This window comes from Pezoporus flaviventris, unplaced genomic scaffold, assembly GCF_033815535.1.
Source record: "Pezoporus flaviventris isolate CSIRO_AGI_PZ_B2104156 unplaced genomic scaffold, CSIRO_AGI_Pfla_v1 ptg000066l, whole genome shotgun sequence".
Classification (NCBI taxonomy): domain Eukaryota; kingdom Metazoa; phylum Chordata; class Aves; order Psittaciformes; family Psittacidae; genus Pezoporus; species Pezoporus flaviventris.
Window position 1 is genome coordinate 17,745,673 of NW_026892614.1, and position 18,948 is coordinate 17,764,620.

General features: G+C 46.5%; 2 long non-coding RNA genes across 2 annotated transcripts in view; both read right to left on the reverse strand.

The window, feature by feature from the left end:
* LOC133278295 (uncharacterized) overlaps positions 1-1,981 on the reverse strand; it is a 54,574-nt gene extending 52,593 nt beyond the window's left edge. Inside the window, exon 1 of the long non-coding RNA XR_009746502.1 lies at positions 1,745-1,981. This is a non-coding gene — a long non-coding RNA (uncharacterized LOC133278295). The remainder of the gene's footprint in view (positions 1-1,744) is intronic.
* Positions 1,982-3,993: 2,012 nt separating this feature from the next.
* Positions 3,994-5,012, reverse strand: LOC133278296 (uncharacterized). Its single transcript, XR_009746503.1, has 2 exons — positions 4,783-5,012; positions 3,994-4,573 (listed from the first exon to the last, which is right to left on the reverse strand). It is a non-coding gene; the product is annotated as an uncharacterized LOC133278296 (long non-coding RNA).
* Positions 5,013-18,948: the final 13,936 nt, after the last annotated feature.

Sequence of the window (18,948 nt, forward strand, 5' to 3'; positions counted from 1 at the left end):
TTGACCACAAGCAAGGAACACTCAAGAGAATCCAGGGAAAACACTTTTTGTGCTACTGGTGAAAAACAAATACTTGTTATGTGGCAAAGAAGTAATCTGGAAACAAGAGAGAGACTAGGAAGCCCTGTGGTAACTAAGCCTAAATAGCAAATGCAGGGAAATGTCTGGGAACCTTGCTTCTGTACAAGTAACAGTATGTTCAGTGCTCCTGAAGCTGCTCTCAAAACATGCTCAGACAACGTGCTTGCACTGTTTCAAGTTCATGCTGAAGACGATTAATTTAAATAGACGGAGAAGGCCAAATGGATGGCTTGACCTTGGAACTTGGCCTGGAAGGTATTCTTAGTCTCAGCAAGAAAAGTGCTGTTCATTTTGCATAGCAAAGCCTGAGAAGAGGACATAAGAAACCCAGGGATGTGCTAGTGACCTACTTGTGTCTTCTGTTCACTTAAAGCCACCTCAGGCTTCAAACTGACTCTTCTCCATTTGCCACAAACATTCCCCAAGCCCCAGAGGAGCATGAAATCTGATCCAGCACTTTTCCCAACATGTTGCTGCACAGACCAAGAAGTCAGGAATGATGGAACAAGCTCCAGGTCAAACTTTCCCAGGTTTGTGGGAGGCTAAGGATAGACCTTGCAGTACATATAGCCTTCCACTGGGAACTAGCCATCCTGCCCTAAGACCCTTTCTCATTCAGTAAAGGACAAATGCAGCAAGGAGAACCTGCCCTAAGAGGCAGATAAACCTGCTCACTTCTTTCCACAGGTAGATGGAGCATTCTGAAGCGCAGCTCCTATGTCAGCAATAATGGCTGGTTTGTCTTAAAAGCTGGAAGTAGCTATCACTTGAATTGCTGTTACTGGAGCTATTGTGACTGGGTGTTGACATGGGTATGGAAGATACCAATGGACAATGATCCCTCTCGCCTTTCTGTGCTGACTTACCCTGCTGAGTAACATGTTTCAGTCTATGAATTGGAGCCTCAACTGAGTCACTAATATAGTACAGTTCATCACATTTAGATAGCACTTTCAAATCATTCTCAAGCCCATATAAAGTCTTCAGACTTGAACTTTGTGGTGTTTGTGTTTATAAGTAGTGACTTAAATGTTGGACCCTGTCTCTTGTGTTGCCAACCCACCTGCTTTCTAGCAAAGATTCAGGGAAAATCCCCAGGGCTATCTGCACCTGGATATCATCCAGGCTGTCCAAAGCAACATGTGGAAGAACCACGAGGCACCCCAGTGTTCTGCAACACACCAGCTGTAGTAAGAAGCCAGAGCAGACTCTCAGGTGTAGGGATGCAATGCAGCACTGGTGGCTGTGATGTGGCAGCTCTCACATGGGCTACCTTATTCCCTCTTTGCTCCCCACGGACCTGCTGCTAGGAGCCACACTTTCCAGGAGTGACACGGTCCTTCCCATCTTCTGGAGACCCACCTGCTCTCCGGGCTGCTTCTGTCATCCCGTTCTCCAGGCACCAGCATCAGATCCTACACCTGAGGCGACCCCTGAGGACACACACCTGCACCACAGTGGATGGCTTGAGACAAAAACCACTGCAGTGGGAGATCAGTCAGCTCACATCCATCCTAGCGAGAGCCCTGTCACCTGCTGACAAGTGACACACCAGAAAACACAGAAAACTTCTCTGCTGCCTTCCCCATTCCAATCTAGCATAAATCATATCAAAAGGCAGAAGAAGAAGCCGCTAGTTAGCTTTTTCCCTTCACTCACTCACCTGTCCCTCTGCCTGTGTCCCCTTGCCAGGATGAGAAACAGAGGCTCCGGAAGGCCCAGAGTGATGTCCCTCAGGTAGTCCAGCCTGGTTGGAAGCAGAAGGTCCTCATGCATGTGGCATGAAACCTAATTTTGTAAGAGCTCATCTTGGAAGTGCAAAGAGCTCAAGACTTGGTTTGAATTTGGCAGCTCCCCTCCAAGCTGCCCCCTATTTCCTTGGCACAAGAGAGAGCTTGGGACATGTCCCAGCTGGACTCTGGCATCCAGTCTCCTCTCTGTGAGGCTCCAAAAACAAAGGGACAGAGCCTATAAACTGCAGAAGGCTCCTTCCTGAAGTCACTAAGAGACAAAAGCAAAGTAAAAATCAATTCATTGAAAATACAAGGCCAAACACGATTCTTAGCATTTCCATACCCAGTACTGTGCAATATGTCTTCTGCAACTGCTTTTTAACCACGTCTCTGCTGATCCTGCCTTGTGCCCACTCTGGCTTCTACTTAACTTTCCACAACAGACCATACTCACAGCTTTTGGCACAAGAAAACAAATAGATTTCTTCCTTTTTATTTATGCATGTCATTAACATTAAACACATGATGCTGCAATGACAATGGAATTGATGGCTTAATGGGATGAATTTTAATTCAAGTAATATTTCCATTAATCTAAAAGCTCTCCCTTAAAAGTCTGTAGAATTTATTTATTGGAAAAATTCCAGCATAATTCTACTGAAAAGTCTCCTCTGAATGATAATATGTCAGACTTTTAAGGGTCTCTTCTGGCAGGTTTTCTTTTCGCCTTTGAATGTTACTGACACAAGAATACATTTCTCATGAGCCTTCTGTGTAAGGAGAAAAAAAAAAAAGGGAAAAAAGAAAGAAGGACTGCTGCAGAAATCACAGTAGGTGCAAAGCACCACATCAGGTCTGTCCCCTTGGCTGGAGGAGTGCATCCCAGATTTGTTACTGGTTTATTTTAGGTTGTGGAAAATGCAGAGGATTAAAAAGGCAGAGGGAAGCAGATGCCATGCAGAGAGAGGCAGCTAAAAGCCAATCTCCATCTAAGAGCACAGAGGCACTGCACCCAGCACAAGAATGTGTTTTGAGGCAAAGCTAAGCTGTGGCAGCTGGGGCTGGGACAGAGAGGTGCAGCTGCGCAAGAGGATGCGAATGAGCAGGTGGCATTCCTGATCTCAGAAAACAGCAAAATCCACCATGCAAACCAAATAAATGCTGGCCTCACACCCTCCATGTTTTTACTTATTGGCTTCAGATCACAGAGGAATGGGATGGTGCTGGTGATGCCTCCAAGCCTCCAGGTTTGCCCCTTCCCAGCTACACGCAAAAGGCACTGATTGTGTCTCCTCTAAGCATGTGCTGTCAAGGGTCCACCTGCACACATCTGCATATGCTCTTCTCTGTGACAGCAAACCCAGGTATTCTGTCCAGACATGTTTCAGGGAGAAGAGGAAAGACCAGAGACACATGACAGTTGTTATCATATTGCTTCATATTCTGCTGGACAGCACATGCAATCCCCAGCAACTCCAGTTAGGCAATGGGAAGTGCCTGAACAGGACAGCATGGTGCAGTGCTCAGTATATCACAGGTCCATCCAAGGACATTTGCCCAGCCTTCACCTCCTCCAGCCTGGGGATGAGGTGGTTGTGCAAACACCAGGGAGGTGCAGGTGGGTGACGATGACTACCCATCTCCCAAATGACAGACAGCTCCTCACCAGACACGTACCACAGAGTCCTTTGAGTCAGCACAAGCCTGAGAGGCTCACTCAGGAGAGGGCTTCCCTCCTCCCCTCTCCTGCCTGCCAAAACTGGCCACCCCCAAGGCACAACCAGGACTGTGTGTGCATGAAAACAAGGCACAGCAACCCAGCACCACCCCAGGGCCACGCCAGCATAGCCAGATCCTCCTCCCTGCTGCTTTGAAGGGTTCTGATCTGGGCTGAGCACACTGAGAAGCCACCTTATTTGCTCTGGCTGGTACAGGTGTGTATCCTCACAACACAGCGGGTTCTCTCCTTGGCTGCACAGGGGTTAGGTACAGGGCAGCGCTGTGCTGAGACTCCAGAAGACATGAAGATATTCAGAGCAGCACTGGTGGGCACTGCTGCTCTTCCTCTTCCCCATTACAGGCCCAGGTTAAGCAGCAGGAGCAAGGTCTGGGTCAGGACACAGCATCTCTTTCCCCTCCACCACCAAAACACCCTTGGTTACGTCAAACAACCCTCTGCTTTCACCAGCAACTTATTTGGTTTAATTTAGGGTAGTTGTCAATAAGAGCTCAGAAATGAATCACATGAAGCAGCAACACCTCAGCACAGCAGAATACACTTAGGTTTTGGAAATGCTTTCGGCCCATGAGAGCTTGTCACCACCAATGGGTTGTACCTCTAAGACAGGCTGCTTTCTTGAGCAGGGAAGGTGGAGCTGCTCCAGCAGCAGGTGTCCAGCAGCTGGAAGACTTTCCACCCAACTATCTAACTCAGCAGTGGGAACACCACTCCAAGCAGCTCCATACAGGACCAAACAAATCCCACTTCTCTTCCTTGCCAACAGGAAATTTCTTATGGAAGGCGGTACCGCACAGTTTCACAGCACTCACACACAGATGTGAGCGGAAAAGAGTGTGTTCCCTTCCAACCACAGCCCTGTTGAGGTCTGTCTTTCTTCACAGTTAGGGAGGGTCAGGAAGGGCAACCAGCCCTTCATGTGTGGCCTGGTCCTGGTCAGCATCTTTCACTTCTTATCACACAGCCATGCCTCCCATCTGTACTGGCTCTAGATATCTCTCTCCCCTCCTTCCTCCACAGACTGATTTTGTGATAAATTCAAGGGAAGACAGTGAAAAATACATTAATATTAGCTCCTACCTGGACAATATAAAATGTTCCCACTGCTTGCCACCCAAAGACCTGAGTAAATCTACCCACCATCTACTACATGCAGCATACTGATGTTGACTATCTCCTTACAGTCTTGTGCAGGAAAATACATTGTTAAAACACAGCAATTCTAAGTACCTGACACAGAATGCACTGAAGATAGTCAGTCTCGTTAGCAGCCATTTGGTTAGTTCATGAAGCATCTAGAGATTTACAAGGATTTTGCCCTCACAGGCCTTGCTCTTCTCATGTATTGCCTTCTTTCTTTCTTTTTCCCTTATCCTCCCCTCCACTCCTAGCACCTCCCCACACCCACTCTACCTTAAGCCGTGATTTGTTTGGTTAGGCACAGGGCTGACTGGCAGCTCTTATAATTGGGAGCCATTCACACCTCTGTAGCTGGTTCAGCCAATATCATTGAAGCCCTTAGTGGCTCTTTTTCCCCAGCTGGGAAGCAGTTATGCTTATCTACTTTGGGGAAGGCATTATTTCTACTTAATATACTGCAGAATAGCATGGGGTATTGTTAAATTGGAAATCTGAGGTGAGAGAGTGTCCGCAGACTGCTTTGCACAGGCACACACAGCTACAGGAGAGACATCTAGGATATGCATCCCCCAGGGCTGAACTAAAAAAAGCAGCATCAAGATAACATCTGGAGGAGCCCATCCATCTCCCTCCTAGCAGGGTGTTAAGCAGCTACACTAACAGCAGTTGACAGTGGGAAAGTTAATAGGTGCATGCATTAGCCTACATAAGCGTGTTTAAGGTAGGAGGGCTAAGAAAAAATCCAATGGGTTAAGTTTTTAGGCCTTCTGCTTCAGAGGTCATGAAATCAGCTCCAAGGGCTTGAGCTCTGTCTTGGGATGGCAGTAACCAACTTCACATCATCATATGTTTTACCTCAGCCTCATCAGTGCAAATCTCTGTGTGTACGTACATGTGTCTGTATAGGCTGCTCAAACTAATGTGGTGTTTTTCACTTCTTCCTACTACCTCCATAAACCAGATCTATTACTGTATTATACAAAGAGAGGTTTGTTTCTTTAGACTCAGATTTTTTCAAGTTTAGTGTACTCCTGCTGTGCTCACTGGTCTAGGCAAGAGTCAGCATGCCTTTCACTATGGCTTGGCACGAGTCCAGTGCAAGCCACCTAATACATCTGTGCTGTAGCACCAAAAGGTTATGGTGAAGTCTTATTTTCTCGGCATAAGCAATAGACACTACTGTTGGGCCTAACACCAGATGCAGAGCCTTGAATTAAATATTTCATGATAAACAAGAAACCTGTGTAAACACTGAGTATAGATATATAATTGATGATGGGTGCACTTGGGACTGCAGCAAGATCGACAGCACTTGGCTTTAGACACAGTATGCAAAGGTGTTCTCTCTCCATGTCTGACCCCTGACATGTCCTCCAGGGCAAGCTCGTTCAGCTCAGCTGTATCTAGGAGCCCGAGATGCTCGAGAGAGAGCAAGCCATATGGGCTGGGAAGAGGGAGAGGGAAAGGGCATGAAGCCAGGCTTGGTGTGTGGAATATCTCTCCCATAAAAGCTTGCAAGACCTTTAAGGATCATTGTAATGGCTTTTGGTTGTTGTAGGTGTAGGGATCATTTTTTAAAACAAAGAGATAACAGTTGGTTCATTTCTTTCATTTTGGAAAAGGGCAGCTCCTAAGCCCTTATCGTTAAGAAATAAGAGCAGTGTTACACATTCAAATAATTTATGTGAGGATCCTGACGTTTGTTATGGGAACAGCAAGTACAGCTGCAAGTCCATTATCGTCCCTCCTTGCCTCTGCATGCACAGCATGAGCAAGTGAGAAAGATTAGGGGTAAAAGCAGTGGAGCTTACAAAATCATATACAAATATTCAGTACTTAAAACCCCTTCTAAGGATTCCTACACCAAAGTGAGGCTCTGATTTGGTCAGCAGCCAGACAAGGACCCACTGATTTTTCTTCAATTTACTCCAAATCTCATAAAATAGCAACCTCTATTCACAATCCTACGGGTGAGGAACAAGCAACCCAGAGCCACCACAGTGCTCTTCCAATGCCCCAATGAGCTGTAGTGACAGGAGGTGGGTGACAGACCTGATACAGGTAAGTTACCAGAGCTGGAAGGAGTTTATGGGCACTTGGCTGTGTAAAAACATGCCAGTTTTAGCTGCCTTTTTACTTAAAAAAAAATCACAGTGCAATGGCATTACATTCTGGTCTTGTTTTCAAACCCACGCTTCCTCTGACCTCCGCTCTCCATATCTTCACCCTCCCACTCACAGCTAATCTCTCCCTGCCTCCCCTTGCTCCTCTGTTGTTCCTGCAGACAACACGTTTATGTTGCAGCGAGTCTGCAGCAGACGACAGACCATTCCTCATAATAAACCACTCCTGGCTGCACAGTCAGGCTGGGCCACACTGCGTGAGCAGTCACAAGTTTATGGGTTTTGAAAAGAAGGAGCTTTGCACTCAAGGTAAAAACCACATCTCCTGTAACAAAATCCTGTGACAGGGAAGGCACAGCCAGGTGGAGGGTGAGAAGAGCGGGGACAGGGAGGTTTTGGTGCACCCCTCCATGGTGTCCCATGGTGAGCTCTCAGCAGCGAGCCTATTGTGGATTGCAAAAAAAGAAAGCTACCAAAAGGCAGCAAGGAACAGCAAGGCACCTGCTGGATTTACTTAGTGAAAGTCTTTAAACAAAGGGAAGGTTTCTGAGGAGCAATAGAAATCAAAACCACCATTGAAGCAGCTTCCTGAGAGCATGGCTTAGCTGTTCAGGCACATCCCTCTGCTCAGCTCTTCTGCCTGTGGATGCAATTAGGCACCGGTGCAAATGGAGGGCCCTGGAAAGAAGAGCAATTCTGCTGTGTCTGTTAAAAAAGAGCTCTGTTTCCCATCACAGCGACCTGCCAGGGCAGCGGCTGATGCCAGGACAGGTTTCAGGAGCAGTTTCCCAGGGAAGGTGTCCACCAGGAAGAGGTGGTTAGCTCTTAGCTCCTGCGCAGAAGGTAACAGCTCGGGGAGGGCTGACCCCATGCCCGGCTGCATCTGCCACCCCACAGATGGGGCAGTGCTCCCAGCATGGGGTCAGGGTCTAGCATGCCTGAATTTCTGGAAGGGCAGCAACTTGCTCCAGTTGCAGGGCTGTCTGTGACCAAGGGGTGAGGAGGGCTGGATGTCCCCTACAACCACTGCAGCTAAAGTTGCCGTCAGAGCAGGCAGCACCTTGACATAACTCCTGGCAATGCGGTTTTAGCATGAGCAAAAGTTGGAGTACTGTAGTGTGTTCAGTTCTGGGCTCTTCAGTACTATGACGACAAGGAGCTACCAGAGAGGGTCCAGCAGAGAGCCACAAAGGTGACTGGGGGACTGGAGCATCTCTCTTACAAGGAAAGACTGCAGGAGCTGGGCCTGTTTAGTCGATAGAGAAGACTGAGAGGAGATCTTATTAATGCATATAAATATCTCAAAAGCAGGTGACAGGACTGCTGGACTCTTTTCAGTGGTGCCCAGTGACAGGACAAGGAACAAAGGCCATAAACTAAAACATGAGAAGTTTCACCTCAACATGAGGAAGAACTTTTTTATGTTGTGGGTGGCAGAGCACTGGAAAAGGCTGCCCAGGGAGGTTGTGGAGTCTCCCTCTCTAGAGACATTCCAAACCTGCCTGGACACGTTCCTATGTAACCTGCTCTAGGTGGCCCTACCTTGGCAGGGGGGTTGGACTCAATGATTTCAGGGGTCCCTTCCAACCCCAACCATTTTGTGATTCTGTGAAAAGGGGCAGGGAGATGAGGAGATGACTACATAAAGCAGCAGGATCCTGAGCTGATGAGCTGCCAGGGAATAAATAGGGCTCCTCAAGCGGAGGACCACCTGTACTATAGACTCACTGGTTTTGGAAAGAGCAGAGCATTGAAGGAAACCCCCTTCAGGAAGAATGCATGAGCAGCGGAGGAGCACCTTGTCAGGGGAGAAGAGGAGGAATAAGGAGAAATTGCTGTAATTGTTCAGCCTAATTACAGTCGTGTCCTCCTCAGCCTCTCTAGCGACATTCCTGTGCCTATGGTGTCTTCCTCCCCCTTCAGATGGAAACAGATTTATTGGCTCAGCTGACATTATTCATTTCACCAGAAGTTTGAGAAGGAGCCACTTGTAAAAGTCTGTGTAAAACAACAAAAGAAAAATGGCAGAGGGACAGGGCTGATTGGTATTGACAGTTACAGATGTCTTTATCTGTCTGAAACAGGAGAACTACATGGAGTACACCAGCCACCTGTACCAGCAACAGGGAAAGAAAGAAAAGGGTAAAAAAAAAAGCATATTTAAAGCTCAAACAGGCCCTTAGGCTTGCAGAAATCTACATGTCACTGTATCTGAGCTGAACTGCTTGCTGCAGGCCCCTGCAGCCACCGCTGTGCCAGAACAGGCCTGTTGTGAGAGGCCAACGCAGCTACCACACAGAGCCTGGAGTACAGCATGGTAACTTCTAAAGAAATCATGATGTGGTAGGAAGCACCAAAGCTGTGGGAACAGCAATTTTGCTCTCTTTTGGCTCTTTTACTGGAGCCTCAGATGCTTTGGACAGTGATCAATGAGGAGAAAACAGCAGCATTTTCCATCTGTATTTGCTAAACAGACACTTTGGTATGAGCAGCTGCTGCAACCAGGGCATCCCACTGGCATCTTCTGCCCACGAGTCCATAGCTGGAGCAAGATGACTCCTGCTACTGAGGCTTGGAAATGCATTGCTTTATAGACTAAGAAGTTTGGTACCAGAGAGAGAAGAATCAAAACAATGGTCCCAGCAAACACTGCTTTTAGTATCAAAACTGGTGTCAAAGCACTAAGTGGAGGCTGCCAAAGAGAACAGCCAAATTGCTAAAGCAGTGTGGCACTGAGGAGTTGCAGCCTCCAGAACAGCTCTGGCACTCCAGCATGTAGCCGGATTCAAGGCCAGCCACCGGGAGGGTCCAAATTCCCTGGCTCTGGGGCCAAATGAGACACATCTCAAACCACCGCTACCAAGGCTTTCTGGAACAAAAGAGCCAGTGCAGAGGAGAGAAATAATCACCCCACAGGAGTGAGCAGTGAATGAAGACTGAACCAGAGGTCAAACTATGGACATGAGCCTTTGGGAGAAGAGGCATCAGGAGATAGGGGAGCTCAGAGACATAGAATCATAGAAGAGTTAGGGTTGGAAAGGACCTTAAGATCATCTAGTTCCAACCCCCCTGCCATGGGCAGGGACACCTCACACTAAACCATGCCACTCAAGGCTCTGTCCAACCTGGCCTTGAACACCACCAGGGATGGAGCATTCACAGCTTCCCTGAGCAAACCATTCCGGTGCCTCACCACCTTTACAGTAAAGAACTTCTTCCTTATATCCAATCTAAACTTCCCCTGTTTAAGTTTTAACCTGTTACCCCATGCACATGGTTGAACCTCGTTTCCTGAATGGGTCTGGCAGAGGCACCACCCAGCAGCATGGATGGTACTGGCTACCCTATAGCTGAAGGAATGGCCTGATTTCAAGCAGTGGTGAGTACCTACCAGGTTCTCATTGAAAATTCAGTCTGTATTTCAGGCCTAAAAAATCCTCACCTTAAGCAGCTCCATGGAGCTACTTCTTCAGCAGTCACAGCTCACGGTCCATGTGCATACACATGCCTGGAGTACATCCTCATGCTCAGCCTCTCCTGTGCCAGGGAAGCACAATCCCTGCACATCACTCTCCCTGCTACATCCCTCTTAATCTTGACTTCCTCTGACACCGCAGGAAGCACTGGGAAGCCACTGGGGATGGTGGGGGAAGCTGTGCTCAGAGCCCTGTTTCTGAGCACAAGCATACCCACTGGGACCAGCTGCTTTAATTCACCTTCCTGCTGCTGCTTCACATGCACTGGCAATACTAGTGGTGTCAAGGGCATGATGGCAGGGACAGGTCTTAAGCAAACGGCAGAAGAGGAGGAGGAGAACTGACCTTTCAGTAACACAGACGGGGTGAAAGTGTGAATGTAAAATCAAAAATCCCCATGTTGGTGTGAAATCATTCCTCTCGCAAACAAACACCAAACCTGATCACCAGAGTGCTGCAACTGCTGCTGAAGACTTTAATCTCTTTTGGCAATGCTTGTGCCTAAAGCCATGGTGAAGATAGTGCTTGCAACACAGAAAGATGTGCCTAAGCCCCTGCTCCATTGCTCAGCACCACTGTGTACCTGATGGTGCCATTGCCATGTGCTAAATCTGGCCTTCTCATTCTCCAGAATGAGGGAGGTGTAGGTGCTTGGCATGTGTTACCTGCATTACCAAAAAGACCCTGTAAATACTCCCTCAGCCTCTCTACTGCAGTGTTCAGCTCTTGCAGACTATACTCATGCCTTCCCAGGTCTTAATCACACCAAGGATGGGGAGCCCCTCCATGGCCCCTCCATGGCTCATTATCCTGGCTCTTCATCAACCCAGACCTCCTCTTTCTCTTTACTCCATAGTTCCCACGGATGGAGTGATCTCTGACCTAAACCTATCAACTGATTCATTATCCTGGCAGCCGTGAGCAGGAAACTCAGAAGCTTTAGTACCGTTGCTATGCACACAAATCCAGCTGTTCTGTATCTCCTATGCTTTTTACCCCTCAATCCCTTATGCAGAATTTAATTCACACAATTTGGCACTTGTTGTCAGAGATGTGTGTCCAAAACACCATGAAGGTGCCTCTCAAACTTCTACATAATTCCCCAGTTTCTCTGACTCCTGTAATTGAATGGATGGGAACATCAACAGAATTTTGTATCACATATAGAGAACACAAGACTTAAAATTAAACCTGAGTGACCTCTGAGGGCTCAAGGCCATAGACTCAGTAAAATGCATGGCAGAGAAGAACACCAACACATTTGTTTTCATGAACTTTTTTTTCAGCCAGTCTTATAATTTACAAGCCAGGCTGATCTGACTTCCAATTTTGGAACATTTGGACTTGGCAGCAAAAGATGCCCCATGCGTGTTTGTACCTCGCTGTCTCTGAAAAGGTCACCACCACTCGTTAAGTGGTGTTTCATTGCTTTTGCGGATAAAGCATTCACACAGCTGGACAAGGGATGCACAGTGGAGCTGCAGTGTGTACTATGTTTTATGGATTAGGATGCTGTTTCACTGAGGGACTGACCCAAATAGGCAGCTTGGTTTCCTTCTGTCTTTGTAATTTCCTGAGATCCTGTGATGTCAGAGAAAGTTTATGCAAAGAAAAAGTTACAATACTCAGTATATTCATGTATCCACCACATAGTAGAGATGTAAATGTGAGATTTATTTCTCCAAAACCCACTTTCACCTCTCTGTTGTAGTCAGTAACATCTTTTTTTCACAGTTCACATGAATTTCATACTGAGCTAGAGAGTTCACCAAATGAACAGATTATGTTACAATTTACTTTGGGGATTAAAATCCCTATTTACTGTTTGTTTGTTTCTAAAATTACAGAACCTGTAGATGGGCAAACCTGCAAAAGAAAAATACCAGAAAAAAACTCATACACGTATATTAAAACATCAAAACTGTCTATAAAATGAAAGGCTTCTCTTTGCTCTTCTTAGAAAAACAAACCAACCAACCACATGTATTTGAAATCATGAACATAAAAAGAAGGATTTGTTTCTATTATTGTACCAAGCAGGGAACAACACATACTACTGAAAGGTTCACAGCTATGCAGCAATGAAGGGGTTTACATCAGAAACACTGCAAAAAACAGTCACGGAGCTGTACAAATACAGAGTGATTTGCTATCCCTCAGTCATCCAAGTTAATGATGCTGCCATGTCACAGCTGCATGCCCATGCAGGGTGGGTCTCCAGCACTTCTGTTTTGCACCCGTGGAGCTGACTCAGCCTTCAGACGGATGCCAGGACCAGTGCCTTTTCTTGGGGAGGTGGGAATGGGGCAAAAAAATGGGATGGGGGTCAAAGGGGGACCTTGGTACAGCTCTGATGGCTGGAGAGGTAAGAGGGGAAGGGTGAAGCAGGTTAAGTGCGAGAACCACTGGAAATGACAAGTCCTCCCTCTTCCAGCAGGAGCCACTTCCCTGCATCCTGCCTGCCCTCCCTCAACAGCTCTACCCAGCTTAGCTTCTCCGAGCTGTGGAACGGGCATTCTATGATGAGAATCATAGATGAGACAGTGGCTGTTTTTATGCTAGAGGTTTGCCTTGCCTGTGCCTGAAACCAGCCCCATGTGCTGGACTTCATGGTTTGTTATAGCAGCATGACTTTGTTTAAAGCAGATATCCGAGCTTAAGACCTGATGGTTGTTGAAGTTGCCTGCATGGACCAGAGACAGCCAAAAAAACAGTGTGTTAGTTTTGTAATAATGACCCTTATCATCCAGCAATTAATAAAAGCTGTGCCTATTAACATGCATTTGATGTTTGTACTGAATCATACATCTGTATGTTTGTTTAAGCCAACTGAGACCGAGACAACTCCATCACTGTCACGCTGGTTTGAGCAGGTACAGCTTTTGGAAATCCTTCCTCTCCTGGAACTACATCACCCATTTTCCTGCCTCCTCCGTGGTTCCTGTGCCCAACAGCAGAGCAGGATTTGGAAAAGGAGCTGCTGTCATAGCTCAGGACCCTGCTACGGCAGGTGAGCTTAGGACTCACCTCACAGAACCTGGCTTCCCATTGCATGCATTGCACCAATCTACAGCTGCAAGCTCAACAAAATCAAAGCAGCGTAAGGCTAGCGTCATGCTGCAATGAACCAGACCATTGATATTCAGGTAAAAGTTTCAGAGTGACAAATACTGTTTTTTCTCCTGTAAGGGTTTCAGCTAAGAAAGGCTTTTCTTCATGAGATTCGGAGAGGCTTTCTCCTCTAATTCCCTGAAGAAAACCAAAAAGCAGAAAGCGAAACCGGCATTGCATTGCTATATTGGCTGATGGGTACAAAATCTTCTGACAAGTCGTTTGCTCAGCCCTGATTGGAAAATATCTTTAATTAAAACACCACATCAGAATCCTGAACCAATTTCATCCCAGCTCTGCTAAGTGCTTTGTACAAAACATTAACTCTAAAATCTCATTACACATTAGCAATCCCTGTGAAAAACATAAATGATAATTTAGCTCTAATGCATTCTGGAGCAAGCCATTTTTAAGAGAGGCACATGATATCAGCTTGCTAGGAGAAGGGGAAGAGTTGGATTTGTCTGTCTCTTTATTTTTAAACAAATGGCTGTAGCTGGTTCAGCAATGGGCTATACAAATCATTGTAGTGTGTAGATCTGACAGTACACAGCAGCTGTTTAGCCCAAATCTGGGCTGGGTTTTGAAATCCCACCAGCAGTGCCAAGTTCCCGGGTATTTAAGCAGTCAAAGGAAAACAGGGATGGGGAAGGCGGGGGTATTTGTTGATTTTACAGCACAGTGGGGAGAGAAATATATCCAGAGACAGGAGGTAATCTGAGCTTGCTGAAAAACACAGGCAGAGTCAGAGATGGGGAATGAGGAGATGGGACTGACAACCAGCAGTCACTGCAGCTGGCTTCGGAAGCAAGAAGTATGAGTGTAAAAAGGGCAAGACTTGCAGTGGTGGGGTGATCCCTATCACTGGTGGAGATTTTGCATCACTAAACATTACACAACACAGCCAGAACAAGAGGAGACACTGCAGTGGACAATAGCTATATGAAGTACAAGAACTGTCTTAACCAGTACTTCTAGGCCGGAGGGATGGCCGTGGAACTCCTGCTATTTGCACTGTTTATTGTCAGAAAGATGTAAAAGATCTCTTCTTTGATTAACAACAACACCCTCTATCTCTCCCCAGTCTGGAAAATGACCTTTCTAAACTCCTCAGGCTGCACATGGATCAATTTTTCTGTGTGCAAGTGGGCATGTGGGCATTTAACTTTGTGAAGCTGGGAAAATTATGGCTATTTACTATGGGATTATAAAGCATGTACGTGATGAATTATAAAAACAGGCAAAACCCAACAAGCCTATCTTGCCCCACATTTCCAAGTACCTCCTACCAGATTTGATCATTTCCTTGAAACCTAGAGCTGGAAGCAGATTTTTTTACTGGCTGACATGAGGTCAGTGAAGTTTTCAGTGAAGGGAGGGCTTTTCCCTCATCTGCACTTTGTGGTTGTACTGGAAATCAGATCATTTCTGATCAACTTTTGTTTGGGGAGATGGGAGGGAGAAAAAGACTACATGCATCCATTCTCTAGTCAGAGCTGAGACATATCCCTGTGGCTCTGTGGATGTGATGTTTTAGGTGGAGACAGACTTGCATCTGGAAGGAAAAAGATGCGAACCAAAAAACCCTTAAATTTGACATTGCTTTCCTGTAAAAACACATGAAAACATGTATGTTTGCTCCAGCAAGGAACAACCCCCCTTAAAACCTGTTGTAAGATGGATGCATTTTCAACCAGCTCTTCTTTCAGCAGCAGCTGTGCTTTAACTCTGCCTCACAGAAGTCGAGATGCTTACCACTGGCTTCAATGAGTGCCAAAGCACGTTAGCTCCACATGCTTTTGAAACCTCCTTCTCTTATGGTAGAAGAAAGAAAATGACCACATTAGATTAAAGAAAAGAACTTCATTTTTCCTTGCAACTAAAATGTCATTCTGTGATTTTCCATATTTCCAGTCCTGGGGGCACTACCTGGTACTGACAAAGCCACACAGCTCTGTATGGGGAAAGCTGTTCCTTGCCTTCTCCCTGAGCTCTGAAGTGGGTGGAAAGTCCACCAGTCTCATACAGAGATCTGCTAGAGAGAAGTGCATAGCATTTTAGTTACACCTCCGTTTCCAAAACATCTGAAAACTGTGACACATAACAGACAATGAAGCTCTGCGTGAGAGGTAGGAAAAATGAGAAGCCCCATAGGAGGTTTTTGTGAAAAGGCAATGAATATTTCTGTAGGGAGGCTGATGGCTGTCAGATGGTGGGGGGATGGCTGGTGGCTGCAAGGCCAACTGTTCCTTGATTTTTACTACTTAATAATAGTAGCTTGAGGTTGCTTCTCTCTCTCTGTGTCTTAGTCTGCAGTGAAGATCAATGTCCCAAAATCGTTCAGCTTCTTTAGAAGACCTTTCCTTGCAAGGTTCTGCCTTTCCACCCTGGCCACCCAATGGATCCACTGGTTCTCAGGAAAGCCTTTCTGATACATACTTTCCCATTAGTTACCTCTTCAACTGCTAGCTCTTACAAATTCAAAGGGGGCAAGAGACTACCATTTTACTTTCTGTATCTAATTCTCCTTCCTCTTATCTTTGTTCAGATTGGACTTCTCCTTTCTGAAAAAGACAAAAGATGGGCTTAAATCAGGTGTTGGACCTTGCCACGTTATTATGTTGGGCTCTCCTCCTTGCCTTGCTAGTTATTGCTGCAAAAGCCTCCTCTGTCTTGCATTCAGATCAGATGACTTGAAGCCTTCCTGGTGGGCCCACAGATCTTCATTTCATCACTTTAAATAAAGATTTCCTGAATTATCTTGTTTCTTCTATAGGATTTGTCTTCAAACCACCCTGCCATAGCACCAGATTTCAGATTGGTTTCCCTTCCTCTCCCCTTGCCACACATGCCTCAGACACTGAGTGCTTTTATCATACACTTTCAGTAACAAGTAGCGTGATGTGAAGGTAGCCCTACTGCTACCTAACTGCACCTATGTTAGGGAGCCATCCCATTTCTGTCCTCTGGGCTGAGAACAGTGCGCCACGTTTCAAACACAGTTCAGTCAAAAAACGCTGCATGTTGCCCATGGAAGGGGTGGAGATTAATTTGAGCTGATACTCATCTTTCCTTCTCTGCATGCCCTTTGGCTAATCGCTAAGTCATGTTTGCTGGCTCTGCAGAAGCAACTCCATTTTGGAGGGGACCGGCTTGATAAACACCATAGGGTGGGAACAGGAGCTGTGATTAAATTTGTGTTTGGCAGTGACAATCAGCATTATCAAGTGATGCTTCATTAGTCATGTGAAGAACTGGACAATGCTGTTGTTTTATTTTACAGCCTTCTGCCTCAGTTACAAATTCATACCCTGACCTTGGTCCATATAGCTCCAGTCATAACACTGTCCTTCTGCAGTCTATCTAACAAAAAGTCATTAAGGTCTTTGATGACTTTTGATGTGTTTCACAGCTCTGCTTACATCCCTGCACAGCTGTGTACCACACCTGCCCTTGTTCAAAGGCACCAACTCATCCAACGTAGCTTTAAAAAAATGAAAGAAAATAAAAAGACTCAAAGTGCCCCACTCTTTAGTTCAGCTTATCCTGGAAAAAGTCACTGTTTGCGTACTTTGTGCCGGTCACATGCTCAAAAACTGCATTCGGTTCACATCAAGAAGAACTTACTTCTCAACACTGCTCCAGGAGAAAGCATAAGGTTCACTTTCCGTGGAACACATTGCATTGCTCCAAAAATAGTCTGATACTTCTTCAGCTTATTTAAGAACAATTGAGCTACCTATTCGAGAGAAAATCTATAGCTACAGGCAGGAACCGTGCTGGAGCAAGGCAAAAGACAAACTTGCTCCTGAGCTGCAGCATGGTGCGAAGCAGCAGGAGGAAGGGGCAGGAGAAATTAATCAGGATGGGAAGCCTGAAGGTTGCAAGGAAACTGACACAGCGAAGGACAAGAGAGAAGCATGGACAGGCCTTGCATATGCTCTCACAACCATGGACCACATATGTCTGGATGTGAACCAATTAGATGGGTGGGTCAAATACAAATAAGCCTGCATTTGTGAGAGATGAGGTAAGTCTAAACTGGCAGTGACACCACAAAGATTAGAAAATGACTATTTCAGACCTGCAGCTCTTCATGCAGCAGACTGGTTCACCTGCAGTCTGTCTGTGGTGGCAAGAAGGCTCCTCAGTGCTCCTACTGCCTTCTTCCAGCAAGGGCCCGAATGTTGTTTACTTGGCTTTTGTACACTTTCCTCTGGGGGTTTCCATGCCATGACCTGCCCCATTAGGCTGCAGCTTCTCCACTCAGCTGGGGCCTGGGGAAGGGAAGCATGAAGCAGAGGCACATCAAAGCTTGCTGGTTCAGACACTGCCTGGGGCCAGCCTGGACATGCCACTGCCCAGCCACTTGGGCAGCCTTTTCCCTCCTATTGAATGAAGAAGACATGAAAGCATCAATCTTCACAGGATAACCATTGCCCAGGTGGAAAACACCCTCTTGGAACTTCTGCTCTTGATTCTTCTCTCCCCTCCTTTGCTCAACCAGATGATATTCTCTGACAGCAACATTTCTGTAAGGAGTTTCTGGTAGGACACCCACAAGTGCTGCTGGAAGTGGTTGGGATGTGAGGTGTGGGAAGTGGTAGGACTGATCTGCTCTCAGATACAGATCAGTGCTCCCCTTCAGAAGGGGCCTGTGGAGGTCTTTCTTCAATGCTGCAGCCCTTTAAGTATCTATGGCATCCTCTTCATAGTCACCTGTTGTTGGTCATACAAGGGGGAAGAAATTCCCTACCCTATCACACAGGCTATACCTGTCCTAAGTGGTGGCTGCCCTGGCTTGTGGTGATCATGATGTCCTTTTCAGTAACCTGCATTCGCAGTGATTTATGACTGACTATAAATATGCCACCCATGCCTGGTGCCACCAGAACTCTCCCAGGAAAGCCCCTTGCTGTGGTGTCTCTGCCTGATGTTGACCCTGTATGGAAGGCTAGGATAAAAGCAAACTGTGCTGTGCACTCTGCTTCATGAAAGGCATCCGAAGGCACAGAGTGCAGCCATCCCTGTGGAGCAGCTAGGCTGGCCTACAGCAGAGCAGCCAGGGTGGCCCACTGGCCATGCTGGCAAGTCCTGTAATGGGTTTTGCTCCAGCATCATCCTACACAGGACAGTAAGGGGTCAGCCACGACCACCCAAACAAATGCAGATTGACTGCATCGGCTGAGGGGCTGACAAACATAAGGAGGAACGGGGTGTGCAGCAGCTCCTGGTGGGATCAGAAGCAGCACTGCTTTCACACAGGTTTTGCTTAGCATAAAGGCTCCTCTGATGTTTCATGACTATCAAAGGCTTTGAAATTCACAGGAATTTCAAGGAAGGCAGAAGTTCATCTGAAATGAGAGAAAGATTATATTTTCCCTCCCACCCTATTTCCAACTTCCCGAGAATTTTCCTTTGAAGACTCCACTACTCCGAGAAATGTCTTCGTGATGTTTTTTTAAGCCATTTCCTATACAGGATCATCACTGCGCAGCACAAGCAAACGGCAGAGGTTCAGAAAGCGAAGTGTGGGGGTGAGAAGA